Source organism: Vespa velutina, chromosome 2 (assembly GCF_912470025.1).
Source record: "Vespa velutina chromosome 2, iVesVel2.1, whole genome shotgun sequence".
In the NCBI taxonomy this organism is placed as follows: Eukaryota; Metazoa; Arthropoda; class Insecta; order Hymenoptera; family Vespidae; genus Vespa; species Vespa velutina.
In genome coordinates, this window is record NC_062189.1 from 15,280,047 (window position 1) to 15,294,039 (window position 13,993).

General features: G+C 33.6%; 1 protein-coding gene and 2 long non-coding RNA genes across 21 annotated transcripts in view; 1 reads left to right on the top strand and 2 right to left on the bottom strand.

Moving 5' to 3' along the window:
- Positions 1-3,620, bottom strand: part of LOC124946410 — a 7,463-nt gene extending 3,843 nt beyond the window's left edge. The window contains exon 1 of the long non-coding RNA XR_007100049.1: positions 1-3,620. This exon is cut by the window's left edge and continues 3,011 nt beyond it. This is a non-coding gene — a long non-coding RNA (uncharacterized LOC124946410).
- Positions 1-8,333, top strand: part of LOC124946411 — a 12,201-nt gene extending 3,868 nt beyond the window's left edge. The window contains exons 2-3 of the long non-coding RNA XR_007100050.1: positions 5,788-5,893; positions 6,331-8,333. This is a non-coding gene — a long non-coding RNA (uncharacterized LOC124946411). The remainder of the gene's footprint in view (positions 1-5,787; positions 5,894-6,330) is intronic.
- The window catches only part of LOC124946407 (tensin-1-like), a 197,360-nt gene that overhangs the window by 35,292 nt on the left and 148,075 nt on the right, over positions 1-13,993 (bottom strand). The window lies entirely within an intron of this gene.

Below are 13,993 nucleotides of genomic sequence, written 5' to 3' on the forward strand. Positions count from 1 at the left end.
ATGAATTTCAGAACGGCATCGATTATCACGTTTTGATGATGAAAAGTGTATGTAAGATGAATAGCATCGAACGGTATATTTTTGAAAATGAGATTTTTATTTGATGTTAAGACGTTTAATATTAGTAACGACGAAATGAATGAATTTATATTTTGAGAATGATTATAATATATCGAAAAAGACATGTATGAATTTTCATCGTTTTTCGAACTTCAGATATAATAAATATTATTTCGATAAAATAAAATATATCTATAGCTGAAAGTTCGTGTGTCTAGTAATAATTTATTGTTTTTCACATGACGTATAAGTATCTTCGAATTATAGAAAATTGCATTAAATTAGTAAGAAAAAAGACGAAAGAGATGGATTTCAAGTTGGTTGGATTTGAAATGGTTTTACCATGAGTTTAACAATTTTATCGGCGATAAAAATAACAGATATTCGCCGTTCTTCTTGGCATTCTTAGAACGCGTATAATGCTAAAGCCAAGTCGTCAAGCGAAATTCCTGTCATAAATGACAAGATCCTCGCACGGGAACGACGGATCTCTGTTTCTCTTCACGCAAGTTCGAGGCACGTTTGCGAATGTTACTTTTTGTCGTTTTCATCCTTATCGTCGTTGTCATAGTTGTAAGAAAACTTTAACAAACGTGAAGTAATAAAAGTTTAAAAAAAAAAAACATTGCGATTCTGCATGCCTTAAATAATCGCATGCCTTCGTCATGGCCTTTTATTCTTTCCGTCTTTTGACGTTTCGAGGAATCTTTTCGATTGGACACGATCCTTACGATATTTCGTAGATTTTTTTCTCTTTCTTTCTTTCTTGTTTTTCTTTCTCTTTTTCTTTTTTCTTACATACGTATTTAGATATAGGCGCAGAATGGTAAAGGAGGGTGAGTCGAGATATCACCGAATAAAAAAGAAAATGAGACTAACTCGTTGGAAAGAAAAAGGAGCAATGTACCTACGTAGGTTTCTTCTTCGATTAGTCTACACTATTATCTGTGCGGGAATGCCAAGGCCGACTTCATTCCGGGCCAGCGATGATCGCCATTGATGCACCGGGTGCATGTACCTACTCTACTAGCAGCGAATGTACCTTTAATCGTTTCTATTCGTTAACTTGTTTCAATTCAAATTTCATTATGCGATTAATTAGAGAATTAAACGAATTAAATCGCTGAAAGAATTACATCGTAAAATAATAGTCTTCGAGGAAACTACTTCATAATTTAGTTTTTCCTTTTTTTTCTTTTTTCTCTTCTTTCACTTTTGTTTGTTCGTTTAAAACAATCAAATTGATTAATTTCTTTTTTTTTTTTTCCTTCGATAAACTATATCAAAAAGTTTTAAATATCTATTTACAAAGACTATATTGTTCTTACCAAAGAAACTTTCTCCTGACATTTGGTAGCTTGATGACTTCCTTATCCGCGAGAAAACGTATCCGATCTCTGAGCCGACATGTTCACGAGTTAAATGCATCACGACGGAATTCTGAGATTTCTCTTTGCGTTGCATAGCTTCACGACTCGGACTACTATCATCGAATATTAATCAAGTCCATTTTCTTGGAGTTATAAATACGTGCATCGTAAAAGTGTCTTTCTCTTTTTCTCTCTTTCTTTTTCTTCTCGATATACGGACATCTGGACTTTAGCGTTTCCAGATGCGTAACCGTGGAAAATCTTATGTTAGACGCGTAACGTTAAAACGTTTTTATACGAGTCATTTATTTTATCTTTTTTATTTTAATGATCGATTTATCATCGTCTACTACGTCATACTGTTGAGATTTTTTTAGAAAAAAATGAACCGTTATCATTTCTTCTCGATAAAACTTAACACGACAAAAACTCTAAAATTGTAACGAGATAAAACTAATTGTTAAGAGAAAATAATTTTTTGTTTTTTTTTTTTTTTATTTTTTTTTTTTTTAATAATAAATATATCCCTTTGAATCGATCGCAAACGATACGTCACTTATCTTTCTCGTCGATCTTTCAGCTAATTAATTTTTTTTTTCTCACTGCAACATCATACATACATACATACATACATACATACATACATACATACATACATACATACATACATATATATACATAAATGTTTTAAATCGAATTTATCGTTTAAGTAAGAATATTCATGATGTAATTTGCATGTTGTCGTTTTAAAAGAACAACCATTTGTCTCAAAATTTGCAATAACTTTGCATTGACCATTATTATTTATGATCTTGTCGAAGCGAATATAACGGAATCATTTTCATGCGTAAAAGGTAAATGCCTGTAATTATATTTCAAGATGCATAATAGAAAAGGAAAAGTAAAAATGTAGGATGAAATATAGGAAAAGAAAAAGATATGGTGGAGATGAAAAAGTGAACATCATTCAGATCTCAAGAGGAAAAATTACGTGGAGTCGACATCGAGTGTAGCTTTAACGACTTGGAAACTGTTAGAGTGATGTCATTGATGTTAGAGTCGAGTTAAATTACGTTGAAATTATGTTAATTAAAATATTTTCAGAACTCGTTTGGATTTAACGGTAGAAATGCTTAGCTTTTAGCCAAGATAAAAAAAAAAAAAGAATATTGTTTTTATAATTCTTTGATATTGATTTATTTATGGTAGATTTCGTATAATTTTTTTTTTTTTTTTAAACAAAAAGAAGAGAGAGAAAGTTAACGATGATTCAAGTAAAATTCTAACAAAACGTCTAATAAAACTTCATTGTCACACATTTGTTCGTTTCCAAACAAACAATCGTTTCATTTACTTGGACACACAGTCCTAAACTCAACCACCGATACTTCCATTTTTATATTTTGAACGAAATTCTACAATTCGTTTTGATGTTTCGTTCTTCCAATTCGTTTCAAACTACAATACGTTCTTTTCGATCTCGAGGTATTATTCGTTGAGCCTCGTAGACATTGAACTTCGATTTCTTCTTTCGTTCTTACTTTTTTTTTCTTCTCTTCTTTTTCTCTCGTTTCGTGCCGTTTGAAACGAAAAAAAAAAAAAAAAAAAAAAAAAAAGAAAAAAAAAGAAAATGTGAGAGGATGAGCAAGGAGTCGGAGATGAAGGAGATTACGAGAAAAAGAAGAAGACGAAGACGAACGGAAGGAATTCGAGATATTTTCTTGTCGTCCCGAAACGACAACGTGGACCATTGAACCTTTTATTTACTCGGCAGGCTTCGAGAAGACTCTTCACCGAGACGTGAAGTGGATCGTCTACATCGCCGATTGCTCGAGACCCATTTCACGAGTAATCGTATGGAACGTTATATACGCAATGGTGCTTCTATGAAGATGCGCGATTCTTCGACGTCTATGAATTCCTTGTCTCTCGAAAATGCCAACGTGCATCGTTTATAATTCATGGCAATAGAGGAAGGAAGGACGTGAAAAAATCGATTACGCGTTGATTTCATCTTCGAGTATTTCCTGAATTGAATTCAACATAATGATTCCCCTTTTATCCGTACGATAAAATATATATATATATATATATATATATATCGTACGTTTATTTAAATAATTATTTATCAAATATTTTCATTTGTCATTAATTCGTTCGATTAAACGAATCGTATTATCGATCGAAGATATTTACATTTATGTATCTGATTATTATTGATGATCAAGAATATCCAAAAGAAATATTTTCTATCGTTGTTGAAGAAAGGAGTTGTAGAAGAAATTAGTACGTTTTCGTGGGATACCTAAGAGACAAGACATTCGAGAGAATCCGGTGTTAAGTTCCGATTAGAGAGTTCCCGCCCTCTTTTCGTTCTTCGAATCCCATTCCATTTACACATTCGAGAGAAAGAGATGCCGTTTGAAGAGTCTCTGGAGTAACGGCGTTCCTAATTCACCGGAAGATATTTAAACTTTAATCCGCGGAGTACCATTAGAATTGACTGCACGGCAAGTGGAGGCCGAGCGTAAAGTTCCAAGTGCAAAGTCTACTATCCTCGGGTCTTCGAAAGATTTCATAGTCTGTTCTGCTTCCCTCTCTCTCTTTCTTTCCTTCTTTTTCTTACATATACAAGCACGCGCGCACACACACAGACATAGTTTCTTCTGTTTCTTCAGCTCGTCACCTCGGCATGTTATCTCCAAGAAGAATTCTGCCGTTGTCCTTTTCAATGCCAGCGGCCTTTCGAAACTGCAGTATCTTTCTAGACAACAGGAAGAGGCTTTTAGATCATCGTGCTTTTCCAAGAAGTAAAAGGAAGAGAGTGGGAAAGTGATGGTAGGGGTGGAAGGGTGCTTGAGGAGGAAGGTTAGAGATTGGAAAGAGAAGGAGGTATAGGGAGGTCTTGAAAAGCTCCGGAACCTTGATAGAACGTAGGCCTTCGCGCGTGTTTTGTGTCTCCTTGTGCTTTTTGCGAAGTTCGTTGTCTCAAACTTTCGACATTCTCTCTTTCTTGTCTCGACGAACCAACGAGTTTCCTCCAACGTTTTCTTTCTTTCGAAGGTATTACCTAAGAGGTAAGGAAACTTTCGAGACCGATCTTAATTCGATCATTCGTTCCTTTTATCATTTTGCACTTCAATATGTTCATTGTCGTTCAATTTCTAATTTTAAGAAATAGTATGCTAAATCTTATTTAATTTAACAACTATTGAAGATTAATAAAATTTATCATGACGTATAATAATACGAAGGAATTCAAGGATAAATCCTTCGATAAGCCTTCAACCAGGATGCCAACGGATGCTACATACATACCAACTAAGTTTGCCTTGTGAATTTCAAATCGTTGATTTAATTCGATTTTCGTGTAAATACGTTAGCGTTGGAAAGAGGAAAGATAGGATAAGTATGTAATTCGATGATCATCGAATGAAGAGAAAGGATTTGGAGGAAACGATGAGAGGAAAGTTCTCTATCTCGTTGGTACCTCGTTTCGCTTGGTTTCCGTTTGCCAATCCTTCTTCTCTGCAGATCTTTCCTCTTTCTACAGCACGTAGCGTCTTTTGGTTGACACTCGATACACGTAGTCGATCGAAAAGAATGGAGAACCGCAGGTGAGCGCGGTGGTGTAGTTTCTTTTCTTTCTTCAGGATGTGAGAGGAGATGAGAGAGGAAAAGGAAAGAGAGAGAGAGAGAGAGAGAGAGAGAGATAGAAAGAGAGAGAGGGCGGAGGGAGGAACACGAAGCTCGGCATGCTAAGACGAAGGTAAACGGGTTAGTCCATGATCGCGGCTTCGCCCGAACTTATAAGCTCGAAATCGCGATGAATTATTCAAGGAGACTCTCGCCTGAATAATTGATACACATGGGAAGTCAATAGGCGCATATACGTATGTATATATACATATATATATATATGTATGTATATATCTATGTATTTAGGTAGATAGGATAGGTAGGTACGTAGGTACTTGAGGTATCAACCTATCCCTTTTCCTCCCTCCGTCGATCGACGGTAAAGCACCTTTCCTTCTCGTGCTTCTTCTCATATCCCGGAGTCTCCACGAGAGAGCCGTCATGCAAACCGCTCAATTTCATCCTCCACTAACCTTCTAGGTTCAGAATATTACGATAACCCGGGCGAAAGCATCCCAATAGAATTTATTTTCATTTCGAAACACCGTCGGCCAATAACATTTTTTTTTCCTTTTAAACGATAACTCTCTTCTTATAGAAAAATATAACGCGTCATTTGTTTTCATTCTTTGTTTATAACGCGTAAACGTATTTCGTCTGAATAGACAAAGTTTGTACTTTCGTCATATCCTGATAAAAGTATGTTTATAATTTTCAGGTCGAAGCGAATAAATGGCGAACGGCGAAAGACGTGTTAGTCTTCGAGAAGATCTCAAGGAATAACGATGGAAACGATAACCGAAGATAACTCATGAGAAAACAATGTAGGCATATTTTATTACAGGTTCGAATTACGTTGCACGTAGTAGGAATCAGCCTTCGTGCATTTTGCGGTTTACCTTTCAATTATCAATATCGTTATTCAGAATTTTATCATATTAATTTTACTATTATCATCGTCAAATGCGTTGTTATTAATATTTATCATCCCGTATACGCACTACTACTGTGAACGTACTATTATATTATCATTATGAAATCGTCAAATATTCATATCAAGAAATTAATATTCGTATGATTAATGATGTATATGGATCGAACATTGAAATAGCCTTTTTATTTTTTTTTCTTTTTGTTATTTTATTTTACTTTCCTTTCTTTTTTTTTCTTTTTCATTAAAATTTGCATCAAATTTGTATGAAATTTTAATACAAAATATCTCAATTGATTTTGTTAAATCTTTTCTAATATTTTGTTTCAGTAATACAGATAAACCGAAGCATTTTGGTGTCCGTTCGTGAATGTAAATTATACGACGCGTGTCGTCGATGATCGTGGTGAAAGCATCAATAGTGACGAGCATTCTGTGGTCTGACCTCGCATCGATATAGCATACTATAGAACCAATCGGTCATATCTTGCGTTCCAATGTTCCTTGGAGTTTGGTAATATCGTTGATGGAATCAGGAGAATATCATTCTAAATTTAGAATTCTAACATTTAAATTCATAAATTTAGAAATCTGACATTTAGTATCTAGAATTCTAATATGTCAGGACCTCAAGTATTTTAATACTATAGTTTCTATTGCGATGATCCAAAACGAATCGGCCCACTTTAACTTCGTTCTCGTTATTAACAATACTATAATTATTTTTTAACGAGTATAACGAATATAAGAAAAACAACGGAACACGGATAATTATTTTCGTTTGGTTCGTCTTTCTACGAGAAATATGAGAATACGAGTATAGCAATGTCGACGTAGGTTAGTTGATATTCTGTATATATTATTTTTGTGAAAATTGCAGGTTGCTTGTTGCTGTTGACTCAAATTACCATCATTCTATGAGAAAGATAAATACAGTCGGATAAAGAAATATTTAAAGATTTTTTAAAATTGAAACATCCTTTCTCAGATCATACAAAGAGTATTCTGAATTGTTGATTGGGTTATATGAAATATGTAAATAATTAAAAAGAAATCTTTTAATTTTTGTGAAATATAATTATAACGATAAGAAATATAAAAATATACTTTTTATAGTTTATTTAAATATTTGAACGTTCTTTCAAGGATCATTAAATTGATAGGAAAATGATAAAGTTTTACGATATAATGACGATATAATAATTTTGCAGTAGCATATCTCTTGGCATATTACACGCATTATGCTTGATATTTCGGTACATGTGCTCGCACACTAACGCATCTTAAATAATGCTGCTTGTTCGCGAAACCTGCTGGTGGAGGTGAATTTTTGCTCGCGGATATCCGCACCCAAGTTTCAGGTACAAACGCGAACCGCACAAACGACTTTTTATTATCTTTTACTTTCTTCGCAAAAAGAAAATGTCTGGTACGTACGATTCAACGAATTATACTTATGATTTTCTCTTCAAGTTTTTGTATACTTGTTTTTTATACGTTTTTCTTTTACCTCGTTTCTTTCGTTTATAATATAACGATATATAATAATGATTAGATATTATTATTATTAAAGAAAAATTATTCAACATTATTTTTTATCTATCTAGAAACAAGAAAGTAAGAAACATAAATTATTTATTAGATAATATTTATATACGAGAATATTTTTCAAAACAAAATTCGTATGGTAGTCATTTGATTTTCGTCCCTTTGAGTTGAATCTGTAAACAAAGTAAAGGACGAACCACTCGTATTCTCGAGGGCAGTTCAAAGACTTCATCTGCTTTAAGCTTGTTGGTTACCAAATAGCTTCTGGTTTCCACTTGAGAACGTCGGTCATCTTCTAACTACCGGTTGTGGAAAAATATACGCTTCTTCGACGTCTTCCGAGCTTGCTGTTTCTAATTCCGACATCTTATAATATCTCGTCCACATCGTAAAATGTTTATTTATTGTGAAAAATATTTATTTTGCATATGTAATTTCACGTTATCGTAAAATATATTTATTCAACTTTATAACGCGTTATGTAATATACGATATAACATTTATGTATATTCTTCCTTTCAAAATTACTTTCATTTAGATCATATTTAGATCGAATAGTTGAACTATTTATTCTAGATATATTTATACGAAACGAACTATCTGAATAAAAACGAGAAAACATATTCGAATGTATTTACAATTAACTTACGATTGTTCCGATAGCAAAATGTAACTTATATCAATTTTAAATGAAAGCAATATGAATAGGAGTATCGAGTAGTTGTATACACTAGCACCGAAAATGGAGGGTTAGTTACGAACAATAGGACGAAATGAATCTCGGTTGAGGCAGCACTTTCGTCGATCTATTAGTCGCTCAATTAGGTAAAACACCCGAAATACGTGTGTAGCCCTTCCGTTTCGAATCCAATAGTCGCATTAACCCGCCTTTGAGTGAATAATAGAAAGGAAGGATATGTTGCTCTTTTCTTTTTCTAACTCTTTTCCCCTTTTTTCTATTTTTTTTTCCTTTTTTTTTTTTTTTTACGAATTATTACTATTCATTGTTAAAGTTCTCATTGACATTTCTCACATGAGCATTAACTCATTCGAAGAGTAACGTGGGTAGTATTTTATATACAAATTACATCTTGTAATAATACGTCGACCGGACTTTTAAAATTACAAATAATGGCGTATTTTTCTTTGTTTTGTTATTTAGAAAAAAAGAAAAACAAAGTGATCATACAATTTAGATTAATCATTGGATCGTATATTTCATTTTCATTGTCAATTGACATTGTACTTGAAAGTTAATACATCTCGATAGATTTTTTCTGAACAATTCGATTTATCTCTCATCGTTGTTACATCGATCGTTACAATTATCGAAAATGCTTTGAACGAACTTATCTATCGGGAATACAAAGCCCTGAAGCAATAGCACGTACTAGTAGGTTGTATATACAATGACAATAGACTCGACATAATGACTAGAGCAAATCTAGTCTTCGTTCCCTTTCTCTCTCTCTCTCTCTCTCTTCTATACGATATGCTGTACGATATGCTGCGCATGTATACGAGCGTAGCGCAATATCTTCTCATTAGCAATTAATCGATGGAATGCCCTTAGAGTAGTTCTTAAATAGTATCGTAACTTCGATATCGATAAACACATTCTTTAGATTCATTACGCAATTAAAATCATACGGAGATCGTAATTGAAAGGAACCCTACTCTTGTGAATATTTTATCAAGACGAAAGGAATGAGAATATTATAATAGAACTTTCTGTTCTCGAATTCATTGAACGAGTTAAGAAATTTTAATTTTCTATATTAAGAATGATATATATATATATATATATATATATATATATATATATATATACGCACATACATACATACATACATACACACACACACATATGTATATATAGATATGTCTCTTTGTTATTTGAGTTATTTCCATCTCATTAGTCGGCAAAATTTTAGAGTAATTTTAGAGTATGCAAAGCATACACCGAATTCTGACATCGAATTTTGAACGTGATAAAGGATCCTTTTAGGTAGAAGTGATGTTGCGCATAATAGAGAGACGGTCGAAGGAATCTGGGATGAGACGAACGAATATTCCAAGCTACGAGACTACGTACGTACGTACGTTACTGTGAAGGTAGATATAAAGGAATCGAGACTTTATCGTGTTAGAAAATGCTTCTTTGTGTATAATTCATTGTAAGGTAGGCCCTTTGTACGATGCAACATCGTGAATGAAAGAGATTGTATAGTTACATAATAATTATGTATTAAAATTTGTCTCTTGAACATTTAATAATACGGCCATTCTACCCGAATAAACTTGAAATTTTTATTACATTCATCGCGCATTAGAGAGAAGAGCCATGAAAACGTTTCGTTTCGTTTCCATTTTCCCTCTAACGAACTTCATTGTGATTACTTTCAATACTAACGATCGTAAAGAAATATTCATAAAATCGTAACCATAATTGATTTTTCTATAACATTTGTTTAATAATCAAAATGAATTTATAATAATATACGTATATAATATAGATCGTCGGGTATTATACTCTAATTGATTATTATAAATTTGATAATATTATGAAATTTGGAAGAGTATGAAGAATTCGCAACATTTCAAAGGTACACCGTATTATCGGACTGTCATCACCGATAGTGAAAGACCACCAACCATGTTTTGTTGTTATAGATATGACCACGTATAGTTTGACAGCTGGTGGTAAGAGTCAAGTTGTCAAGAGATGATACGTAAGTAGATATGTACGTCGAAACTAGAGAACCAACGACGGAGAGTCGACAGACAACCGGAAGAGCTGAAACCCTCTTTCTGTCTGTCTGTCTGTCTGTCTGTCTTTCTCTCTCTCTCTCTCTCTCTATCTCTTCTTTTTCTTTCCCTCTTTCCCTTCCTCTCATCTCTCTATCTCTATTTCTATCTCTCGGCGCAATGAGTCAGCAGCCATGAATGGCGCTACTCGTACTACCTACGACTACGTCTTCCTGTTAGGAAAGATCTGCATTCCACCGATGTCTACCTCGACGTCGCTGAGATTTTGAAATATTTCCCTGGAGAGAGCTTTCCCGAACTCCCGGGTGTGCTACAAGAGACAAAGATTTTACCTCCTTTCCATTTCGTCGAGAGAAGAACATTCCGTCTTTTTTATTAGTTCCATAAAACACTTGTGGAAAAACATGATCGTTATCAGGTGTTACGTCTTTTTACTTTTTCTTCTTTTTTTTTTTTTTCTTTCTTTTTTCTTTCTTTCTCTTAGCCGATACATAGACTCAAAGATATTCTGCTTGTATAAAATTTAAATGATGATTATTTTATAATAATAAACGAAACGTTATAATTCTTTGAGTAAACATTTGACAAAATTTTTATTGGCTATTTGAAAAATAAATTTCCTATTAGATTGCTATTCATTTTTATTTTAACTTAAGTTAAATCGAGTTATACTATTTCACAAGTGCAACTATACTATCCCGTAATGCTTATGTTTTACGTATAGAGCATAAGCAAGAACATGGGTTATCTACATGTGCTTTCTTTACGAGTATCTCTCTCTCTTTTTCTCTTTCTCTTTCTCTCTCTCTCTCTCTCTCTCTCTCTCTCTTGGTACATTCACGATATTCAAAGCCGGCAAACTTATCGGAGCGAAAAGGAGCAGTACACACCTTACAACCATGTTCGCTTGGACAGCCCTCTCACTGGTTTAACTGGTTTCATAAACGATGCGCGATCGTTTTTCTACCAAGCGATCGTACGGATATCGGGACGGCACTTTTTCGATTATATAATCGCAATATATCGAAAGAACATCTTTCGTTGTAACTCACGTCGCATTCCTCCATGTGTATTCTTCTCTTCGCAACGTCATCTTTCGATAGTTCGTTTTTCTTTCATCTTATTGGGAATTCACTCGTAGATGATTTTACGGTCCTATGTCGAATTTGATTCGACATCTCGTTTTACTTTTACGAAAACTGTAAAACCGTTTGACAGGCATCTTTCAATGATTTAATTTAATTATATGTAAAAGAACATGAAATATTTTTTGTTTATATGTATTTATTTAATAATTTTTAAGTAAATATATATATATATATATATATAAATGAGATTTCTTGTTTATTGTCATTAATATGTCTTATCTATGTAATCCCGTGCGTGTAACTTGTTTGAATAATAAATGTTTTTCTATCGCTATAATATCTCTAGAATTTCAAATTCAATTGAGAATAATTGTCAAGTTTAAAATACAATAGAAAATCAATAAAATATAAATGCAAATTATTTGATATAAAATATTAACGATAAAACAGTGATATCCAAGGATTAATGATCGAAAATTTCATAACATCGGAAATGACAAATTCGAAAGGATATATTTTAGTAACATAATACATATATTTAATTTACTTAGAATAGAATATTTAGGAAGTATGTAAAAGGCATCGATTAGGAAAGGTACAATGACATATGGTATAGAGTACCGTTGTATAAAGCACCGTTGTATATCGGTGTTCATCGTTCATGCTTTGAATTTTCCATTAGTTACCTTTTATGTTCTTGAAATTTTTTCATATTTAAAAGTGGTAGCTCTCTTTCTGTCCTTTTCCTTTTGTATATTTATATACACATATATATGCGTGGGTAGAAGGATGATACTTAGAGAGTGATCGATGAATGATCGGGTCTTATGACATTTCTTTCTAAAGATTACTTTATGACTTCCTTCTTTCTTTCTCTCTCTCTCTCTCTCTCTCTCTCTCTCTCTCTCTCTCAATTTTTATTAGTTCAACCACAAGTAGGCGTGTCGGAGATTATATTTTTCACTTAAAAAAGTATGGCGAGCGCGTCAACGACCGAAGGGATAGCTGTGAGATCAAGAAACTGATCCTTCGAAATGGCAAAACGAGTTTTGAACTCCTTGATTTTACTTTTCTCTTACTGAATCCACACAAAGTCGTCGTCGTCGTCGCGTGCTTCGATCACATCTCACCATTACTTATTTTTTATTTTTATTCTGTTTACTATCTCGTTTGTTTCTCTAATCCTGATTTACGAGAAAGGAAGTTTCTACGTACGACGAGTTCTCAAGTCTTGATTTTCTTTCATCGTTGCAGAAGTTGTTGACGATCGGTCAATATGAATGGCCGATAAAAAGAAACAGTTTATATTACGTCGATTGAATAAAAAAAAAAAAAAAAAAAAAAAAATAACTTTATCATAATGATATCCCATGACCGAATATTATGACATTTCGAAGTTTACATCCAATTTAAAAGATAACACGTTTCATGAATAAAATTCATTTCGAATAATATTCTCGTATTTTAGAATTTATCGAGCAAATTTGATATTTAACGAGAATCGAGAAGGTTGTCAACTACATAACGACGTCGTGGTTATAATTTCAATACTACGAGATTAAATGGTGGCGCATGCGTATCATGCCTTTGAGAATCTTGCAATAGGAGTCTCGTGGAAAAGCAAGGTGCGTCTAGACGAAGTGATACCTAATGAAGATCGACCGGACGATAGGGTCTAATGAGTGGAACACTTCGTGCACGTAGACAGCAACTTGAAAGCAATGGATAATGTCAAGGTCGTCGGCAAAGAGATAGCCATATTACGGGGATCTTTTTACGAGTTACGATCTTTCATCTAGAGAAGAAGCTTCGTTAAAACAATGACTTTATTAAATGGAAAGGTTTTGATATTTGAATAAATTTTGCAAAACGTTGGCCAATCATTGCGTTCATTTTTCTTTCTCTTTCTTTTTTCTTTCCTCTTGTTTCTTTTTCTTTTTTTTTTTTCTTTCTTTTTTTTTTTTTTAACATATCAATACGACTTTCATTATCGTTTGCAATCAACATGTTACTTACAAGTTATATATTTTCATTAGCAAGATTGACAGTAATATCCTCGTTTGCATGCAACCGTGTACGTTGCTATAATATCTGATAATTTTAAATGCAAATACTAAACGCATTTTATTAGGCTATTTATTTTAATTAGACCATTCATTCTTGCAAAAGCTTGTAATGTTAGATCTTACAATGTCACATTGCAAATGATCTTTCATTTTCTCTGTATCAACGGAAGATCTAATAGATGTTATTAACTAAGAGCAGAGTAGATCGTCTAGTAGCATGTTTGTAGGCTTAATCGAGTATGGCAGGACACCTTCGTAGTGATCATCGTCGATTATACGAACAGCTTCGGAGGAGCTAGGGATGTTGCGTCGGTATTTGCGGGTAAGGACAGAGCGAGGGTGGCGGTTCGTGTTTGCGGTGTCTCTGTAAATGCGTTGAGTACTCGCGTGCTTGCGCACAAGAAAGTGAGAAAGAGAGAGATAGAGAAAGAGAGAGAGAGAGAGAGAGAGAGAGTGTCTGAATTCACGATGCCAAGACTAATGGCGGTTCAACGATGCAACGAGCTACAAACAGAATTCTCG